The sequence below is a fragment of the Balaenoptera borealis genome (genome assembly GCF_965194805.1).
Source record: "Balaenoptera borealis genome assembly, chromosome: 8".
In the NCBI taxonomy this organism is placed as follows: domain Eukaryota; kingdom Metazoa; phylum Chordata; class Mammalia; order Artiodactyla; family Balaenopteridae; genus Balaenoptera; species Balaenoptera borealis.
In genome coordinates this window covers 5212074-5234822 of record NC_138865.1, presented here as the reverse complement: position 1 = coordinate 5234822, position 22749 = coordinate 5212074, and the positions used below count along the sequence as shown (strand labels likewise).

General features: G+C 36.8%; 1 protein-coding gene across 6 annotated transcripts in view; it reads right to left on the bottom strand.

The window, feature by feature from the left end:
• Nucleotides 1-22749, bottom strand: part of GALNTL6 (polypeptide N-acetylgalactosaminyltransferase like 6) — a gene marked incomplete at its 3' end in the record, with an annotated part of 1719480 nt that overhangs the window by 505575 nt on the left and 1191156 nt on the right. The window lies entirely within an intron of this gene.

The window sequence follows — 22749 nt, the reverse complement described above, 5'->3', positions numbered from 1 at the left end:
GTCTATATGTGTGTGTCCATATATATGTATTCAGATATATATGAGAATATATATAAACATACATATGTATCAATACCCATGTCTAATTCAATTTTAAGTGAAGTAACTACACTTCCTTCTCTGAAATTCTCTAGTCTGTTATCCTCAAGTGCTATTTATACTTGCTCTTTCTTTAGATATTTGCTAATGCTGCTTATTTATTTGTTTTATATCTCTCTGTGTGTATATGCATATATATATATATATATATATATATACACACACACACACATATTACAAAGACACAACGGTAATTTCTAATTTTGCTGTCTTGAGTAGAGGGATGGGATGGATAGGGCATCAGGAACAGTTGGAAATGCCCTCTCGCTAGACCATGTCCTAAACTTACAATCTTGTGGAACAGATGCAACCTCTTCCCTTTTATCCACAGAGGACTCCACTCCTCCACTAAGACTCCCTTCAGAAGACGTAAGACACAATCCCCTCGCTCCTCAGGTATGGCATGCTCAGCCACTGTGGTGGCTCTAAAATATGTCTGTAAATTCTTTGACACTCCTTTCGTCAAGGGGTGGGGTTTATGTCCCCCTTCTTGAAGCCAAGCCAGGCTATGACTGCTTAGGAGACGTCGTACAAAGAAATGCTATTTGACCTTGGCAGCTAACAAAATAAAGGACATGCACCACCTTATTGGTATCTTTGGGACCCTTGCCTTTGGATTCCTGAGATGCCAGATAAGATAGATCTTGGAGTATCCCGAGCTTGCCATGTCAGGAAGTTAGGTCCCAGTAACAAGCTACACTCACGTGCTCCAGCCAGAGGCCAGTAACTGCTTCCAGATGCCGGCCAAGGATTTCACCCCCTAGACATCTAGTCACCTCCTGCCACCAACTTCCCAAATGAGACTCCAGCCATCATGTAGCAGAGAAAAACCTTCCTTACTGAGAGCTCTGTCTGAATCCCTGATCACAGAATGCACAGGCATTATTAAGTAAGTTTTGGGGAGGCTCATTTTGCACCAGTAGTAACCAGAACACAAAGGGGTCTTTGTTTCAGTGAAGCTTCTCTCTTCTAAGTCTGTAACAAGGTCAAATGAGTTTCTTAAATGAGTTTCTTTGACAACACAATTCCTGTGACGTGCTGGTGTGAAGGTACATGGAGAAGACCCCTAGACTCCTCCATGCTTTCAGTCTCGGGCTCCCTCTATAGTCTCAGGTTCCAAATGTTCATTTTCGTGATAACTTTGAAGATACAATAATAGTTTAGTTTGTATCATTATTCAAGAGTAAATAAAGATTAGAATTTGGGACTAACAGGCAAAAATGCCCCACATGCACTGTTTCTCTATTGTATTTTTCTAATAATTCTATGGTAATACTTATTTCTCCTGAACTTTAGGATGAAGATGTTACAATGATGTAGGGCTGAGACATGAATACCTTCCAGGTAACTGTTGCCTTACAGATATTTATTGTATTTTCTGTATGTGATTCTTTGCTTCAATTTCCTAATACATGTCTAATACTAAGTTGACCCCTAATGTATTGGAAAATGAGCTGTCAAAAAGTGGGCCACTAAATTTTTTAAGAAAAAAAAATTAGTGAATATCTTAATTTTTAATCTTCTACAGTGTTCTTTTGTATTTATTCTCTTCTCAGGTTTTATTTGAAAATGTAATGACTCGCTCCAGACTCAGCTTCGCAGGTATGCAACTGGACTTTGCCCACTCATCAAGACAGGTACCAGCCTTGCATTAAATTAGAAATGTATACACAGTATTATACAAATACGATGATCTTAATTATTTGTAGAAATAAATGATTTACACAGTTTGCCAGTCTCACAAAAATTTTACACTTGAACGTATTGCTTTAGACAGCTTGAAACAAGTCTTTTCTACTCTATGGAGTATTCTGTTGATCCACGAGCATCTTGAACTTACTTCAAGAAAGTTTGGTCTGTTTTGCTAAATGTTGTGCAAATGATTTTGAGAGGAAAAATGGGGGCATCTTTTTGTTATGCATAAGCACATCTCAGCAGGTCCTCAACAAGAAAGCAGAAGGCTACTATTAAAGGAAAGATTACACATGACAGAGGAAAGATGGAGAGAATACATAGACTGATTTCATATTCAAAACAATTTAACAAACAGAAAATGCACTGCAGGCTTGTCTATCATGTCATCATAACAGTGGTCTAGGCTGAAACTAGAGGCCATCTAAGTCTCCTGTAGACATGACATGTGAGCATGACTGGCATTTGTGAATATTTCTAATGCCCTGTCCTATCCTCCTACTCCAGACAACGTAACTGGAAGTGGTTTTAAAGAACTTGAAAATAAGATGTTAAGTGGTGTAAGTGTAACTTTCCCATTTTGTATTTATACCCCAGCATATCTTACCCAGTTGTTTCTCAACAATCTAAGAAGCTTAACAAATTAACTGAGGGCTAAGCAGAGACTCTGGCAGTTCTTCCTGGACATTTGCACCCCTTCATCCTTAGCTTCCTTGTTTTTTCTCTTATCATATAAATCATTTCCTCATACATTGCCTAGTTCTGTAGGCAGAACTAGTTCTGCATAAATGTAACAAAGTGATTCTATAAAGAAGCCATATTTTCCCTTGCTGCTAGGACCTCTGTCTGTCTTTGTTCCTTATAAACCGAAGTGAAAGGACTCAGAAAAAAAATTGAAGTATTCCAGTCTCCTCTACTAGACTCAAATCTCCAGTGCCCACAACATATCTTTATCATTTACCCTGAGCAGCTAAAATGCTCCCTGGTGCTTAATATTTGCCATAAAACATCGAAATAGAATTTCTGGAACAACTATGATTAATATGCTGAGGGTTCTAATGGATAAAGTAGACTGCGTGCAAAAGCAGATAAGCAATGTAAGCAAAGAGAATGAAATGTTAAGAATCAAAATACTGTAAGATAAATGAAGAATGCTTTTGATGGGCTTATGAGTAGACTAGTAGACATGGTTGAAAGAATCTCTGAGCTTAAGGATATATCAATAGAAAACTACAAAACTGAAAAGCTAGGAGAACAAAAAAAAAAACAGAATACCGACCATGGGACAACTACAAAAGGTCTATATAATATGTGCATAATGGGAATAACAGAAGAAGAAACGGAAAAAGGAACAGAAGAAATATTTGAAACAATAATGATGGAGAAGTTTCCCCCAATTAATGTCAGACACCAAACCTCAGATCCAGGAGGCTCAGAGAATACCAAGCAGTGTAAATGCCAAAAACATTTATCTAGGCATATAATTTTCAAATTATATGCCTAGATAAATATCAATAGAAAATACAGAAAAAATTCTGAAAGAAGCCAGAAAGAAAAAATAAAAACACCTTACCTATAGAAAATCAAAGATAAGAATTACAAGAGACTCCTCATCAGAAACCAAATAAGCAAAAGAGAGTGGAGTGGGATATTTAAAACCCCCACCCACCCAGAAATCTGTAGCTTGTGTAATTATCCTCTAAAAATGAAGCAGAAATAAAGAGTTTCTCAGACAAACAAAAACTGAGGAAATTTGTTGCCAGTAGACCTGCCTTGCAAGTGATGTTAAAAGGAAATTATTGAGAAGTGATGTCAGCACCTTGATGGCATGAGACACTCCCTTTGTCTCTCCCCTTCAATCAATCCCATGACCAGTAGAACACCCACCACTCAACAAAGGTGCTTCTGCCCGACACAGCAGAGAGTTCCACACATCTGTACATGTAAAGGTGGGGGGACTGGGCCCTATAGAGGAGTCAGGATGGGGGGGGGCAGCTGAGGCAGTGCCTGTGATCCCAGACCCTTGGCCAGAGCTGCTGAGCCCACAGCCCCAGAGAACCCAGAAGCAGCCGGGAGTCAACACACACGACTCTGGCCTCCTGGCTGCAGGGGTGCCCATGGCCCCAGGTGACCCCATCCCTCTAGCTACAGAGGTGCCCGCATCTCCAGCTCCCAGCCCTCAATGGCAGTGACTGCAAATTTGACAACCCAAGATACAGCAGAGGCACCCAGGAGCCTGGGTACCTTCTCCACCAGCTGCAGTGGAGGCTGATAACCAGGACACCCCAGAGGTGGCAGAGGTGCCCCCAGTGCCCCAGGCAGCCATGCCAGCAACAGCAGGAATATCACTGGCAGCAGCAAGGCACCAGCAACCCCGGGAGACACAAGCAGTGAAAACAAGGGCACATGGCAACATCTCTGACAGAGGTGGTATAGGGTGGTAAGTGTAGATTCGCAAATGTAACCACAGGCAGAGCAGGTAAGTGGAAACAAAAATGTGTGCCATAGCGCCACCTAATGGAAAGTAAAAGAATGGCCTCTAATTACTACTAACCTGTTGAATCATTAGACTCAAGTGGAAAAAAGCTTCACCTAAAGAGGAACTATGTATGCTACTTCAAACGTTCTGGCAAAGGAGTAACTCCATGGTAACACAGTATCACAAAAAGAAAATGACAATTCTCCAGAAACCAAACTTAAAGTCACAGAATACTGTGATCTGATAGAGAATTCAAAACAGCCGTCCTGAAGAAACTCAGTGAACTACAAGAAAACTCAGAAAGGCAGTTCAATGAGCTCAGAACTAAAAATAATGAACAGAAAAAATATCTTCCCAAGGAGACTGGAAATCTAAAATACAACCAAACAAATTCTGGAGCTGAAGAACTCAATAAACAGGGTGAAGAATGCAATAGAAAGCACTGGAAATAGAGCAGACCATATGGAAGAGAGAATTAGTGAGCTTGGAGATAGAAATCTAGAAATGATATGTTAAAAATGAGGAAATTCTATGAGAGCTATTTGATTCTTTTAGGAAGGGCAACAATTAGGGTAATGGGTATCTCAGAGGAAAAGAAACAGAGAAGGGAGAAGATCATTATTTAAAGAAATAATAGCTGAGAAATTCCCAAAGTTGAGGAAGAAACTGGATATACAGGTCCATGAATCTAAAGAACAGTTAATTACCTCAATGCAAAAAGATTTTCTCCAAGACAGACACATTATATTAAAACTAGCAAAAAATGACAAAGAATGTTAAAGGCAGCCAGGGAAAAATGGGTGGTAACCCATAACGTTACCCCCACTAGGCTCTCAGCAGATTTTTCAGCAGAAACTAAGGCCAGGAGATAGTGGAATTACATCCACAAAATATTAAAAGATAAAAACTGTCAGGCAAGAATACTCTATACAGCAAAGTTCTCATTCACACATGAAGGAGAAATAAAGGCTTTCTCAGACAAACAAAAGCTGAGCAAGTTCATCAACTGTAGGCCTGCCTTACAAGAAATGCTGAAATGACCTCTTTTACCTGAAATGAAAAGATAAAAGTACACAAAACTCTGGGTAAGGTGACAGATGGACAGACAGAATTAGAAAATTGCAACTCTATATCAGAATAAGCTGTTAAACAATTATAGCCTAAAGGTTAAATGAATGAAAGCAGTAAAAATAACTATAGCTACTTCAATTTAGTAGTGAAACAACAACATAAAAAGGGGTAAGTTGAGACAACAAAAACTCAAAAGGGGAAGAGAATAGTCCTTTTTCTGCTGATAGCATCTTATCTATGAGACATTTTACACAAACCTCACAGTAACCACAAAACATCTACAGCAGAGACACAAAATATAATGAGGAAACTGAGAAAAACATCACAGAAAACCACCATACTAAAATGGTACATAGAATAGAAACAAGGAAAGAGAAAACGGAGATATAGAGCAACAAGAAAACAAAAGTAAAATGGCAGTAAAAGGTCCTCATTTATCAATAATCACCCTAAATTCAAATGGAATGAATAAACCAAAAGACACAAAGTGGCTGGATGAATTAAAAAACAAATCCAACCATATGCTGCCCATAGGAGACTCATTACAGCTCTAAAGACAAACACAGGCTCAAAGTGAAGGAGTAGAAGATGATACTCCAACCAAAGAGCAGCCAAAAGAAAGTGGGTGTAACCATACTCATCAGACAAAATAGACTTCAAGCCAAAAAAAAGTAACAAAAGACAAAGATGGATAGTATATAATGATAAAGGGAACTACTCATCAAGAAGACATAACAGTTATTAATATATATGCACCTAACACAGGAGCACCAAAATAGATAAAGCAATTATTAAAAGACCTAAAGGGAGAATTGACAGCAACACCATAATAGTAGGGAAGTTTACCACTCTACTTACATCAATGGATCTTCCAGAGAGAAAGTCAATGAGGAAACAGTGGCCTTAAATGAAACATTAGACAAGATGGACATAATAGATTTATATAGAACATTCCATCCAAATGCAGCAGAATACAAATTCTTCTCAAGTGCACATGAAACTTTCTCAAGGATAGATCATATGTTGGGACACAAAACAAGTCTCGATTAAATTTAAAAAGACAGACAGAAATTGTATCAAGTATGTTTTCCAATCACAATGATATGAAACTAGAAATCAACTACAGAAAACTAGGAAAATCACATATGTAGAGACTAAACAACATGCTGCTGAACAATCATTAGGAATGAAAAAAAAATCAAAGAAAAAAATTAAAAAACCTTAAGACAAATGAAAATGAAAATAAAACACACCAATATTTATGGGATGCAGCAAAAGCAGTACTAGAGAGAAGTTTATAGAAATACAGCCCTACCTCAAGAACAAGAAAAGTCTCAAACAATTTAGCCCTGCACCTAAAGGAACTAGAAAATGAAGCCCAAAGTCAGTAGAAGGAAGGAAATAATAAAGGAACATAAATAAATGAAATAGAAACTTACAGACAACAGAAAAGATCAAGCTCAGAACTGGTTCTTTGAAAAGAAAGATAAAACTGACAAGACATTAGCTAGACTCACCAAGAAAAAGAAAAGAGGGCTCAGATAAATAAATCAGAAATGAAAGAGAAGAAATTATAACCAACCCCAGAAATACAAAGGGGATTATAAGAGAATACTGTGAATAGCTAGCTATATGCCAACAAATTAGACAACCTAGAAGAAACAGATAAATTCTTACAATCATAAAACATTCCAAGACTGAATTATGAATAGAGAATCTGAATAGAATGATCATGAGTAAAGGGATTAAAACAGAAATCAAAAGCCTCCCAACAAACAAAATCCAGGACCAGATGGCTCCACAGGTGAATTCTACCAAACATTCAAAGGAGATGTACTACTTACCCTTTTCACATTCTTCCAAAAAATTCAAGAGGAGGAAACACTTCCCAACTCATTTTATGAGGCCAATATTATTCTGACATCAAAACCAGACAAGGACCACACACACACACACACACACACACACACACAATTACTGGCCAATGTCTCTATGGACATAGATGAAAAAAATCCTCAATAAAATATTAGTAAACCAAATACAACCATACATTTAAAAGATCATACACCAAGATCAAGTGGGATTTATTCCAGGGATATAAGATAGATATTCAATATCTGCAAATCAATCAATGTGAGACATCACATTAACAAAATGAAGGATAAAAATCATAAGATCATCTCAATATATGCAGAAAAAGCATCTGACAAGGTTCAATCCCATTTATGATTAAAAACTCAAAAAAATGGGTATAGGAGGAATGTACCTCAACATCATAAAGGTCACATATGACAAACTCACAGCTAATATCATATTCAATGGTGAAAAACTGAAAGCTATCCCTTTAAGACCAGGATAAGGATGCCAACTCTTGCCACTTCTATTCAGCATAGTATAGGAATTCCTAGCTACAGAAATCAGACAAGAAAAAGAAATACAAAACACATCCAAATTAGAAAGGAAGAAGTAAAACTGTCACTATTTGCAGATGACATGATTTTCCATATAGAAAACCCTCAAGACTCCACCAAAAAAAGATTAGAACTAATAAATACAATAAGGTTGCCGGACACAATCAATATATAAAAATTGGTTGTATTTGTATACACTAACAGTGAACTAGCAGAAAGAATTTTTTTAAATCCCATTTACAATTGCAAAAAAATAAAAAACCTAGCAATAAATATAACCAAGGAGGTGAAAGAAATGAACACGAAAAACTATAAGACCTTATTGAAAGAAATTGAAGAGAAATGGGAAGATATTCCATGCTAATGGATTAGAAGAATTAATATTGTTAAAACGTCCGTATTACCTAAAACAATCTACAGATTCAATGCAATCCCTATCAAAATACCAATGACATTTCTTCACAGAAATAGAAGAAAAACCCCTAAAATTTGTATGGAACCACAAAAGACCCCAAATAACCCAAGCAATCCTGAGAATAAAGAACAAAGCTGGAACTATCAAACTCCCAGATTTCAAAGTATCCTAACTATACTACAAAGTTATAGTAATCAAAGCAGCATGGTATTGGCAGAAAAGCAGACACATAGATAACTGGAACAGAATTGAGAGCCCAGAAATAAACCCACACATACATAGGCAATTAATTTATGACAAAGGAGCAAAGAATATACAATGGAGAAATGATAGTTTCTTTAATGAATTGTGTTGGGAAAACTGAACAGCCACACACAAAAGAAACTATATGTGTATATATATATATAAGCTTATACCATACACAAAAATGAACTCAAAATGGATTAAACATCTGAACGTAAGATCTGAAAGCATAAAACTCCTAAAAGAAAACATAGGCAGTACACTGACATTCTTAGCAATATCTTTCTGGATATGTTCCCTCAGGCAAAACAAATGGGACTTCACCAAACTAAAAAGCTTCTGCACAGCAAAGGGAAAGCATCAACAAAATGAAAAGACAACCTACTGAATGGAAGAAAATATTTGCAAATCATATATCCAACAAGGGGTTAATACCCAAAATATATAAAGAACTTATACAACTCAAAAACAAAAACATCAAACCACCTGATTAAAAAATGAGCAGAGGACCTGAATAGGCATTTTTCCAAAAAGACATACAGATGGTAACAGCATATGAAAAGATGTTCACCATCATTAGGAAAACATGAATCAAACCATGATGAGAAATCACCCCACGTCCATTAGAATGGCTATTATCAAAAAAGGCAAGCAATGATAAATGCTGGAGACAATGTGGAAAAAAATGAATAGTCATACACTGTTGGTGGAAATGTAAATTCGTGCAGCCATTATGGAAAACACTATGGCAATTCCTCAAAATTTAAGACTACAGAACTACCATGTGATCCAGCTATTCCACTTCTGGTTATTTATCAAAAGAATACAAAAACACTAATTCAAAAAGATATATGAATCTCTATATTCATCACAGCATTATTTACAATAGCCAAGATGTGGAAACAACCTAAGTGCCCTTCAATGGTAGAATGTATAAAGAAGTGAGTTATACACACAAACACACACACACACAGAGTATGGAATATTAGTCAGTCATAAAAAAGATGAAATCTTGCCATTTGTGAAAACATGTATGGACCTGTATTATGCTGCGGTGAAATAAATCAAACAGAAAACAAATACCATGTGATTTCACTCATATGTGGACTACAAAAAAAATAACAAACCAAACAAAACCAAACACATAATACAGAGAAGAGAGTGGTGGTTACCAGAGAGGGAGGAGGTTTGGGGAAGGGCAAATTGGTAGGAGGGGTAAACTGTATGATGATGGATGGAAAGTAAACTTTTGATGGTGTACCCACCGTAGTGTTTACAGAAGTCAGTGTGTGATGTTGTACACAGGAAACATATATTAGAAATCAATGTTACCTCAATAAATAAATGAAAAGAAATTCTTTAGAGTGAAGTAATATAATATAGGTCAGAAGCTTGGATCTACATAAAGAAAGGAAGAACATCAAGGAGGAATAAGTGAAGCTAAAATAAAAGCTTTAATTTTTTTATTAATTGATTTAACAGATAATTGTTTAAATAATAGCAATAATATATTTGACTGTGTATGCTTATGTATGATATATATATAAATATATATATATGCTTATATATAAGTGAAATGAATGACATAAATGATACAATGGACAATAGGGAGGAATTAAGATTATTTTCTTTTTATAAGGTACTTACACTACCCTTGAAGTAGTATAGTGTTACTTGAAATTGAACTTGAATTAACTGTAAATGAATATTGCAAACTCTAGGGCAACCACCAACAAAAGTAAAAAAAAAAAAAAAAAAAAAAGAAGTATAACTAAGGTGCTAGGACAGGAGTGAAAATGGACTCATATAAAATGCTTAATTAAAATCCCAAAAGGCAGAAAAAGAGCAGAAGACAAAAATAGGAACAAAGAGCAAGGTCAAGCAATAGAAAAGAGTAATGAATATGCCAAGTATTTATCCAATGGTATTAATAATTACTCTGAATGTCAATGATCTAAATGCTTCAATTAGAAGACAGAGATTGTCAGAGTGGATCAAAAAACAAGATCACTTACATGTTGCCTAAAAAAACCACACTTTAAATACAAAGACCCACATAGATTAAAAGTAAATGGATGGGGAAAACTATACCATAGTAACACTAATCATAAAAAGAAGGAATCGTTGTATTAATTTCAGACAGAGCAGACCTCAAAGTAAATAAAGTTATCAGAGAAAAGAAGGGCATTATGTAATGATAAAGGGGTCAAGTATCCAAGAAGACATAAAAATCTTAATGTGTATGTGCCTAAAAACTGTGTCTAACTATTTGAGGCAAAAGTAATATAACTTCAGAGAGAAATATATGATTCCACTGTCATAGTTGAAGACTTCAACACCCCTCTATCAGAAAAGGACAGATCCAGCAGCAGGATTTCAGTAAGGAAATAGTTGAAGTCAACAGCACCATCAGTCAACTGGATGTAATTGACATCTATAGACTACTTCATCCAACAACAGCAGAACACATGTGGAATATTCACTAAAATAGAACACATTCTGTGTTATAAAACACATCTTAACAAGTTTAACAGAATAGAGATGATTCAGTGTCTCCTCTCAGACCACAATGGAATTAAACTAAAAAATCAATAACAGAAAGGTAACTGAAAAATTCCAAATTGGAAGACATTAGGCAACATACTTCTAAATAACACGTGAGTCCAAAAAGAAATCTCAAGAGAAATTAAAAGATATTTTGAACTAATTCAAAACGAAAATGTAATTTATCAAAATTTGTGGGATGCAGGAAAAGCAGTGCTTGGAGGGAAATTTACAGTATTGAATGCATATATTAGAAAAGAAAAAAATAATTAAAATCAATTGTTTATGTGTCCATCTTAGGAAACTGGAGAAATAAGAGCAAATTAAATCCAACATAATCAGAAGGAAAGAAATAATAATTAGAGCAGGAAAAAAAAGAGTAGACATAAATTACTAGTATCAGAAATGAAAGAAGGGACAGTACCATAGATCCTATGCATAATAAAAGGATAATATGAGCAAATCTATTCTCACACATTTGATAACCTATACGAAAGGACCATTTCCTTGAAAGACATAATTTGCCTAAACTTACACAGGAAGAAATAGACAATAGGCCAATATTCATTAAATAAATTGAATAAATAATAACCTTCCAAAACAGAATGTACCAGGTCGAGGGTTCACTATGAGTTCTATCTATCAAACATTTAATGAAGAAATTTTAACAATTCTCTACAATCTCTTTCAGAGGATAGAAGCAGAGGAAATAATTCCTAACTCATTCTAAAAGGGCAGCATTTCCCTAATAACAAAACTAGACAAAGATATTACAAGAAAACTAGAAACCAGTATCTCTCATGTATATAGATGCAAAAATCTTCAACAAAATATGAGCAAATCAAATCAAACAATATAACAAAAAACTACAACCTATGTCCATGTGGGATTTGTTCCAGGTATGCAAGACTGGTTCAACATTAGAAAATCAATTAATGTAATCAATAACATCAATAGACTAAAATAGAAAAATCACATGATCATATCAATAGATGCAGAAAAAGTATATGACAAAATCCAACACGCACTCACGATAAAAACTCTCAGTAAACTAGGAATTGAGGGGAACTTCTTCAACCAGATAAAGAATATTTACAAAAAACCTACCGCTAACATAGTACTTTATTGTGAGAAACTAAAAGCTTTCGCACTAAGGTACAAGACAAAGATGTCCCCTTTTCAATATCATATAGGAAGGAAAAAATAATTATGTCTTTGTTCACAGGAGAAATGATGATTGTCGAGGTAGAAAATCTGAAAGAATTAACAAAAGAACTCCGGGAACTATTAAGCAATTATAGGAAGGTTGCATGATAAATTAGTATACAAAAGTCATTTTCCTATAAACCTGAAATGAACACATGGAATTTGAATTTAAAACCACAATACTGAGGGGACCTTCAAGATGGCAGAAGGGTAAGACATGGAGATCATCTTCTTCCCCACAAATACATCTACACGTGGAACTGCTCCTACAGAACACCCACTGAACGCTGGCAGAAGACCTCAGACTTCCCAAAAGGCAAGAAACTTCCCATATACCTGGGTAGGGCAAAAGAAAAAGTAAATAACAGAGACAAAAGAATAGGGATGGGACCTGCACCTCAAGGAGGGAGCCGTGAAGGAGGAAAGGTGTCCACACACTAGGAAGGCCCTTCGTGGGTGGAGACTGCGGGTGGCGGAGGGAGCAGCATTGGAGCCACGGAGGACAGCACAGCTACAGGGGTGCGGAGGGCAAAGTGGAGAGATTCCCGCACAGAGGCTCGGCGCCGAGCAGCACTCACAAGCCCGAGAGGCTTGTCTGCTCAGCCGCCGGGGCGGGCGGGGGCTGGGAGCTGAGGATCGGGCTTCGGTCGGATCGCAGGGAGAGGACTGGGGTTGGCGGCGTGAACACAGCCTGAAGGGGCTAGTGCACCACAGCTAGCCGAGAGGGAGTCCGGGAAAAAGTCTGCAGCTGCCGAACAGGCAAGAGACCATTGTTTCAGGGTGCGCGAGGAGAGGGGATGCTGAGCACCACTTAAACAAGTTCCAGAGATGGGCGCGAGCCGCGGCCATCAGCGCGGACCCCAGAGACAGGCAGGAGACGCTAAGGCTGCTGCTGCCACCACCAAGAAGCCTGTGTGCGAGCACAGGTCACTCTCCACACCGCCCCTCCCGGGAGCTGGTGCAGCCCGCCACTGCCGGGGTCCCGTGATCCAGGGACAACTTACCCGGGAGAACGCACGGCGCGCCTCGGGCTGGTGCAACGTCACGCCGGCCTCTGACGCCGCAGGCTTGCCCCGCATCCGTACCCCTCCCTCCCCCGGCCTGAGTGAGCCAGAGCCCCCGAATCAGCTGCTCCTTTAACCCCATCCTGTCTGGGCGGGGAAAAGATGCCCTCAGGCGACCTACATGCAGAGGCAGGGCCAAACCCAAAGCTGAATCCCAGGAGCTGTGCAAACAGAGAAGAGAAAGGGAAATCTCTCCATGCAGCCTCAGGAACAGCGGATTAAATCCCCACAATCAACTTGAGGAACCTGCATCTGTGGAATACCTGAATACACAACGAATCATCCCAAAATTGAGGTGGTGGACTTTGGGAGCAACTGTAGACATGGGGTTTGCCGCCTGCGACTGATTTTTATGTTTATCTTAGTATAGTTTTTGCACTTGTTATCATTGGTGGATTTGTTTGTTGGTTTGGTTGCTCTCTTTTTTTTATTATTATTTTATTTTAATAATTAAAAAAAATTTTATTAAACATTTTTTTCTTTCTTCTTTCTCCCTTTTTTCAGAGCCGTGTGGCTGACAGGGTCTTGGTGCTCCGGCCTGGTGTCAAGCTGGAGCCTCTGAGGTGGGAGAGCCGAGTTCAGGACATTGCTCCACCAGAGACTTCCTGGCTCCATGTAATATCAAATGGCGAAAGCTCTCCTAGAGATCTCTGTCTCAATGCTAAGACCCAGCTCCACTCAACGGCCAGCAAGCTACAGTGCTGGACACCCCATGCCAAACAACTAGAAAGACAGGAACACAATCCCACCCATTAGCAGAGAGGCTGCCTAAAATCATACTAAGTTCACAAACACCCCAAAACATACCACCAGATGCAGTCCTGCCCACCAGAAAGACAAGATCCATCCTCATCCAGCAGAACACAGGCACCACTCCTCTCCACTAGGAAGCCTACATAACCCACTGAACCAACCACTCACCCACTGGGGGCAGACACCAAAAACAATGGGAACTATGAACCTGCAGCCTCTGAAAAGGAGACCCCAAACACAGTAAGTTAAACAAAATGAGAAGACAGAGAAATATGAAGCAGATGAAGGAGCAAGGTAAAAACCCACCAGACTAAATATATGAAGAGGAAATAGGCAGTCTACCTGAAAAAGAATTCAGACTAATGATAGTAAAGATGATCCAAAATCTTGGAAATAGAATGGAGAAAATACAAGAAACGTTTAATAAGGACCTAGAAGAACTAAAGAGCAAACAAACAATGATGAACAACACAATAAATGAAATTAAAACTTCTCTGGAAGGAATCAATAGCAGAATAACTGAGGCAGAAGAACGGATAAGTGACCTGGAAGATAAAATAGTGGAAATAACTACCGTGGAGCAGAATAAAGAAAAAAGAAGGAAAAGAATTGAGGACAGTCTCAGAGACCTCTGGGACAATATTAAACGCACCAACGTTCAAATTATAGGGGTTCCAGAAGAAGAAGAGAAAAAGAAAGGGTCTGAGAAATTATTTGAAGAGATTATAGTGGAAAACGTCCCTAACATGGGAAAGAAAATAGTCAATCCAGGAATCACAGAGAGTCCCATACAGGACAAATCCAAGGAGAAACACTCACGTGTTTATTAATCATATTAATCAAACTATAAAAAATTAAATAGAAAGAAAAAATACTAAAAGCAGCAAGGGAAAAGCAACAAATAACATACAAGGGAATCCCCATAAGGTTAACAGCTGATCTTTCAGCAGAAACTCTGCAAGCCAGAAGGGAGTGGCAGGACGTATTTAAAGTGATGAAAGGGAAAAACCTACAACCAAGATTACTCAGCAAGGATCTCATTCAGATTCAAAGGAGAAATTAAAACCTTTACAGACAAGCAAAAGTTAAGAGAATTCAGCACCACCAAACCAGCTCTACAACAAATGCTAAAGGAACTGCTCTAAGTGGGAAACACAAGAGAAGGAAAAGACATACAAAAACAAACCCAAAACAATTAAGAAAATGGTAATAAGAACATACATATTGATAATTACCTTAAATGTAAATGGATTAAATGCTCCAACCAAAAGACAGAGACTGGCTGAATAGATACAAAAACATGACCCGTATATATGCTGTCTACAAGAGACCCCCTTCAGACCTAGGAACACATACAGACGGAAAGTGAGGGGATGGAAAAAGTTATTCCATGCAAATGGAAATCAAAAAAAAAAAAAGCTGGAGTAGCAATTCTCATATCAGACAAAATAGACTTTAAAATAAAGAATGTTACAAGAGACAAAGAAGGACACTACATAATGATCAAGGGATCAATCCAAGAAGAAGATATAACAATTGTAAATATTTATGCCCCCAACATAGGAGCACCTCAATACATAAGGCAAATGCTAACAGCCATAAAAGGGGAAATCAACAGTAACACAATAATAGTAGGGGACTTTAACACCCCACTTTCACCAATGGACAGACCATCCAAAATGAAAATAAATAAGGAAACACAAGCTTTAAATGACACATTAAGCAAGCTGGACTTAATTGATATTTATAGGACATTCCATCCCAAAACAAAAGAATACACTTTCTTCTCAAGTGCTCATGGAACATTCTCCAGGATAGATCTTGGGTCACAAATCAAGCCTTGAGAAATTTAAGAAAATTGAAATTGCTTCAAGAATCTTTTCCGATCACAATGCTATTAGACTAGATATCAATTACAGAAAAAAATCTGTAAAAAATACAAGCACATGGAGGCTAAACAATATGCTACTAAATAACCAAGAGATCAGTGAAGAAATCAAAGAGGAAATCAAAAAATACCTAGAAACAAATGACAATGAAAACACGACGACCCAAAACCTACGGGATGCAGCAAAAGCAGTTCTAAGAGGGAAGTTTATAGCAATACAATCCTAACTCAGGAAACAAGAAACAGCTCAAATAAACAACCTAACCTTACACCTAAAGCAATTACAGAAAGAACAAAAAACCCAAAGTTAGCAGAAGGAAACGAATCATAAAGATCAGATCAGAAATAAATGAAAAAGAAATGAAGGGAACAGTAGCAAAGATCTTAAAACAAAAAGCTGGTTCTTTGAGAAGACAAAATCAATACACCATTAGCCAGACTCATCAAGAAAAAAAGGGAGAAGACTCAAATCAACAGAATTAGAAATGAAAAAGAAGTAACAACTGGCCCTGCAGAAATACAAAGGATCATGAGAGAGTACTACAAGCAACTATATGCCAATTAAATGGACAACCTGGAAGAAATGGACAAATTCTTAGAAAAGCACAACCTTCTGAGACTGAACCAGGAAAAAAATAGAAACTATGAACGGACCAATCACAAGTACTGAAATTGAAACTGTGATTAAAACTTTTCCAACAAACAAAAGCCCAGGACCAGAAGGCTTCACAGGTGAATTCTATCAAACATTTAGAGAAGAGCTAATACCTATCCTTGTCAAACTCTTCCAAAATATAGCAGAGGGAAGAACACGCCCAAACTCATTCTACAGGGCCACCATCACCCTGATACCAAAACCAGACAAAGATGTCACAAAGAAAGAAAACTACAGGCCAATATCACTGATGAACATAGATGCAAAAATCCTCAACAAAATACTAGCAAATAGAATCCAACAGCACATTAAAAGGATCATACACCATGATCAAGTGGGGTTTATCCCAGGAATGCAAGGATTCTTCAATATATGCAAATCAATCAATGTGACACACCATATTAACAAACTGAAGGATAAAAACCATATGATCATCTCAATAGATACAGAAAAAGCCTTTGACAAAATTCAACACCCATTTATGATAAAAACTCTCCAGAAAGTAGGCATAGAGGGAACCTACCTCAACATAATAAAGGCCATATATGACAAACCCACAGCCAACATTGTTCTCAATGGTGAAAAACTGAAACTACTTCCACTAAGATCAGGAACAAGACAAGGTTGCCCACTTAATCACTATTCTTGAACACAGTTTTGGAAGTGTTAGCCACAGCAATCAGAGAAGAAAAAGAAATAAAAGGAATACAAATCGGATAAGAAGTAAAACTGTCACTGTTTACAGATGACATGATGCTATAAATAGAAAATCCTAAAGATACTACCAGAAAATCACTAGAGATAATCAATGAATTTGGTAAAGTAGCAGGGTACAAAATTCATGCACAGAAATCTCTTGCATTCCTAAACACCAATGATGAAAAATCTGAAAGAGAAATTAAGGAAACACTCCCATTTACCATTGCAACAAAAGGAATAAAATACCTAGGAACAACCTTACCTAAGGAGACAAAACCTGTATGCAGAAAACTCTAAGACACTGCTGAAAGAAATTAAGGATGATACAAACAGATGGGGAGATATACCATGTTCTTGGATTGGAAGAATCAACATTGTGAAAATGACTATACTACCCAAAGCAATCTACAGATTCAATGCAATCCCTATCAAACTACAGTGGCATTTTTTTTTTTCACAGAACTAGAACAAAAAATCACACAATTTATATGGAAACACAAAAGACCCCGAATAGTCACAGCAATCTTGAGAAGGAATAACGGAGCTGCAGGAATCAGGCTCCCTGACTTCAGACTATACTACAAAGCTACAGTAATCAAGACAGTATTGTACTGGCATGAAAACAGAAATATAGATCAATGGAACAGGATAGAAAGCCCAGAGATAAACCCACGCACATAAGGTCACCTTATCATAAAGTGATAAAGGAGGCAAGAATATACAGTGGAGAAAAGCCAGCCTGTTCAGTAAGTGGGTTGGGAAAACTGGATAGCTACATGTAAAAGAATGAAATTGGAACACTCCCTAACACCATACACAAAAATAAACTCAAAATGGATTAAAGACCTAAATGTAAGGCCAGACACTATCAAACTCTTAGAGGAAAACATGGGCAGAAGACTGTATGATACAAATCACAGCAAGATCCTTTTTGACCCACCTCCTAGAGAAATGGAAATAAAAACAAAAATAAACAAATGGGACCTAATGAAACTTCAAAGCTTTTGCACAGCAAAGGAAACCATAAACAAGACAAAAAGACAACCCTCAGAATGGGAGAATGTGTTTGCAAACGAAGCAACTGACAAAGGATTAATCTCCAAAATGTACAAGCAGCTCCTGCAGCTCAATATCAAAAAAACAAACAACCCAATCCAAAACTGGGCAGAAGACCTAAACAGACATTTCTCCAAAGAAGATATACAGATTGCCAACAAACACATGAAGGATGCTCAACATCACTAATCATTAGGGAAATGCAAATCAAAACTACAATGAGTCATCACCTCACACTGGTCAAAATGACCATCATCAAAAAATCTAGAAACAATAAATGCTGGAGAGGGTGTGGAGAAAAGGGAACCCTTTTGCACTGTTGGTGGGAATGTTAATTGATACAGCCGCTATGGAGAACAGTATGGAGGTTCCTTAAAAAACTAAAAATAGAACTACCATACAACCCAGCAATCCCACTACTGGGCACATACCCTGAGAAAACCATAATTCAAAAAGAGTCATGTGCCACAATGTTCATTGCAGCTCTATTTACAATAGCCAGGAAATGAAAATAACCTAAGTGTCCATCAACAAATGAGTGAATAAAGATGTGGCACATATATACAATGGAATATTACTGAGCTATAAAAAGAAATGAAATTGAGTTATTTGTAGTGAGGTGGATGGACCTAGAGTTTGTCATACTGTGTGAAGTAAGTTAAAAAGAGAAAAACAAATACCATATGCTAATACATATATATTTATGGAATCTAAAAAAAAAAAAAAAAGGTTCTGAGAAACCTAGGGGCAGGACAGGAATAAAGACGCAGACATAGAGAATGGGCTTGAGGACACGGGGAAGGGGAAGGGGAAGCTGGGGCAAAGTGAGAGAGTAGCATTGACATATATACACTTCCAAATGTAAAACATATAGCTAGTGGGAAGCAGCTGCATCGCACAGGGAGATCAGCTCGCTGCTTTGCAACCACCAGAGGGATGGGATAGGGAGGGTGGGAGCAAGACACAAGAGGGATGGGATATGGGGATATATGTATATGTATAGTTGATTCACTTTGTTATACAGCACAAACTTACACAACATTGTAAAGCAATTATACTCCAATAGAAATATTTAAAAAAATAAAGAGAAAGAAATAATTTACCTTGCAAATTGTATTTGCTCAATAAAAATGCTTTAAGTTTAAAAAACATTAAAAAATAAGAAAAAAAACCCCACAATATTACTTATATTAGTATCACCCAATACAGTATACTTAGGTATATGAATGAAATCAAATATGAACTAAATAAATGGAGACATTCCATATTCATGGATAGGAAGAGTCAAAGTGTGAAGATGTCAGTTCTTCCCAACATTATCTATAGATTCAATGCAATACCAACAAAAATTCCAGCTAATTATTTTGTTGATATCAATAAAATGATTTTAAGGTTTACACAGAGATGCAAAAGACCCAAAATAGCTAACTCAACACTGAAGAAGAATAAAGTTGGAGAACTGACACTATCTGACTTCAAGCCTTAGTATAAAGCTATAGTAATCATGTCAGTACAGTATTGGTGAAAGAATAAACAAATAGTTCAATGGAACAGAACAGAAAGCCCAGAAATAGACTCCCATAAATATAGTCAACTAATCTTTGACAAAGAAGCAAAATTAATACAATGGGCAAAGATAGTGTTTTCAACAAATGGTGCTAGAACCACTGGACATCCACAGGTCAAAAAGTAAAATAAAAGAATCCAGATACAGACCTTATATCCTTCACAAAAATTAACTCAAAATGCATTACAGACCTAGATGTAAAAGTAAAACTATAAAACTCCTAGAATATACCATTAGAGAAAACGTAGATGATCTTGTGTATGTCAATGACTTTTTAGATACAAGATTAAAGGCATTATCCATTAGAGAAATAATTGATAAGCTAGATGTCATTAAAATAAAAATCTGTGCTGTGTCAATGACAATATCAAGAGAATTAGAAGACAAGCCACAGACTTGGAGGCAATATTTGCAAAAGACATATCTGATAAGGGACTGTTATCTAAAATAATGAAGGATGCTTAAAACTCAACAATAAAAAATAAACAACCTGATTTTAAAAATGGGGTAAAAACATGAACTGACACCTCAGCAAAGGTATAGAAGATGGAAAATAAGAATATGAGAAGGTGCTCCACATCATATATCATCAGAGAAATGCAAATTAAAAAAAAAACAATGAGATACCACTACATACTATTAGAATGACCAAATTTCAGAACACTGACATCACCAAATGCTGGTGAGGATGTGGAGCAACAGGAACTCTCACATTCAGTGCTGGTGGAAATGCAAAATGGTACCGCCACTTTGGAAGACAGTTTGGTAGTTTCTTAGGTAACAAAACATACTCTTATCATACAATCCAGCAATCCCACTCCTTGATATTTACCCAAAGGAGCTGAAAACTTATGTCCACACAAAAATCTGCACAAAGATGTTTATAGCAGCTTTATTCATAATTGTCAAAACCTGAAACAACCAAGATGTCCTTCAGTAAGTATATGGATAAATAAACTGTAGTGCATCCAGACAATGGAATATTATACGGCACTAAAAAGAAATGAGCTATCAAGCCATGAAGAGACACAGAGGAAGCTTAAATGCATCTTACTAAGTGAAAGTAGCTAATATGAATAGGTTATATACTGTATGAGTTCAACTATATGCCATTCTGGAAGAGGTAAAACTATGGAGGCAGTTAAAAGATCAGTGGTTGGCAGGGGTTGGGTTGGGGTGGGGTGGGGATGGAAGGAATGAATTAGCAGAACACAGGATTTTTAGGGCAGTGAAATTATTCTCTATGATAACATAATGATTATGTATGCCACTATATATTTGTCCAAATCCAAAGAATACACAATATTCAGTGATGAATATAAGATAGAAGCATTGCTGGACCATCTATAGATGGTCTTCCATACTCCTCTGATATGGATAATTCCCATTATTATCCCATCGTTGCAAAACAGACAAGCTACAGCACAGCTTCAATGAGCACTCCTTTACCACTCAAAAACATTACTTTTACTACATAAAAACATTAGAAACAATTTTGACATGAAAGTAAATTGTAGCAGTATACAGTTTAAAGATGTAAAGGAAACAAAATGCTTGTATTACACAACAGTGACCCAGCATGCCCTCATTTTGCCACGTCTCTTCTCTTGGTACATATCTTACACTAAAGGTCAACTCACTTATAGCAGGAGGTTAGTTATATTCTTTTGGGAGGTAAATTTTCACACATATATCACGTACTTAATAAATATTTGCTCAATTAATTAAAAACTGATTTGCAAGGGAGTTATCATTCACATGATAAATCTCCGAATACATCTCTAACACTTTCTTGATCAAAAATACATTACATTGAGATAGCACACATATACATATGTGTGTACAAATACAGAAAACAGACATTTTCTAAAACAATACTTGGTAACATTATGTGAGATGCAGTCTGGTATGTTTTTATTCTATTCCATTCTACTATTATATTTTTAAAATACAGATTTTGGATCACAATGTTGATTTTTTTGGGTCCCGACCCACAATTTGCAAACCACTGTTGTAGATGGTACAAAACAGCAGTTGGTGAATAGAGTGAAAAGGAAGTATATATAAGTCACTGGAAAAAAAAAAAAAAGGTAAAGCAGGAGACCTGGGAAAACGTAGGAAATTCCCTTCATTGTTTTAAGTAGACCAAAAATGCCTGTTTTTCCATTTGGGTATGTGTTGTACAATATTGTCATCACTACTAGGACAGTCATTTGGCATGCTCTGTTTGTCCTAATGAGTAAGAATACTGATAAAATAAAATCAATTCCATAATATTTCTTTTCTAATTATACCATTTTCATATAAAAATGCAGATCCTTTTAAAAATAACACCACTTAATTTTAAAGAAAAATTCATTAATAAAACATAGCTTTGAAAGCCACGTATATACCAATGCAATTTTTATATGACACAAGTTGTAAAGCAAAATTTTACTTTTCCTCCAAAACAAGGTTATATTGAGAGTTCTATTTATAATTCTGTCACAATTAAAAATGTCTTCAGATTAAAACTTTGAGCCTGTCTTCTTCTGTGTGAACTGAGATACTTCCTGCTATTTTTATAAAGAGGTAACATATATAATCACTAAGAACTCTTTAGAGAAAACTTTACTAGATATAATTATTTCTTTACATGGTGCATTTAATAAGATGCTATTACTATTGAAATTATTTCAACAACCCATTCCAAGAGATAGAAAATCAATTCTCAGTCACCTTCTCATAGTGTCAATTATTCAGCAATCTAGACCAAAATCATTAAATAATAGCACCTCCGATGTTTCCAAGCAGTGCTTCCAGTCAAGAGCCCATTATTAATCAGCCCCTAAATATACTTCCTGTTTACCTAGTATTTTGCCACAATTCCACACAGGTGCTACTTATCTCAGGAAAACTGATCATAAC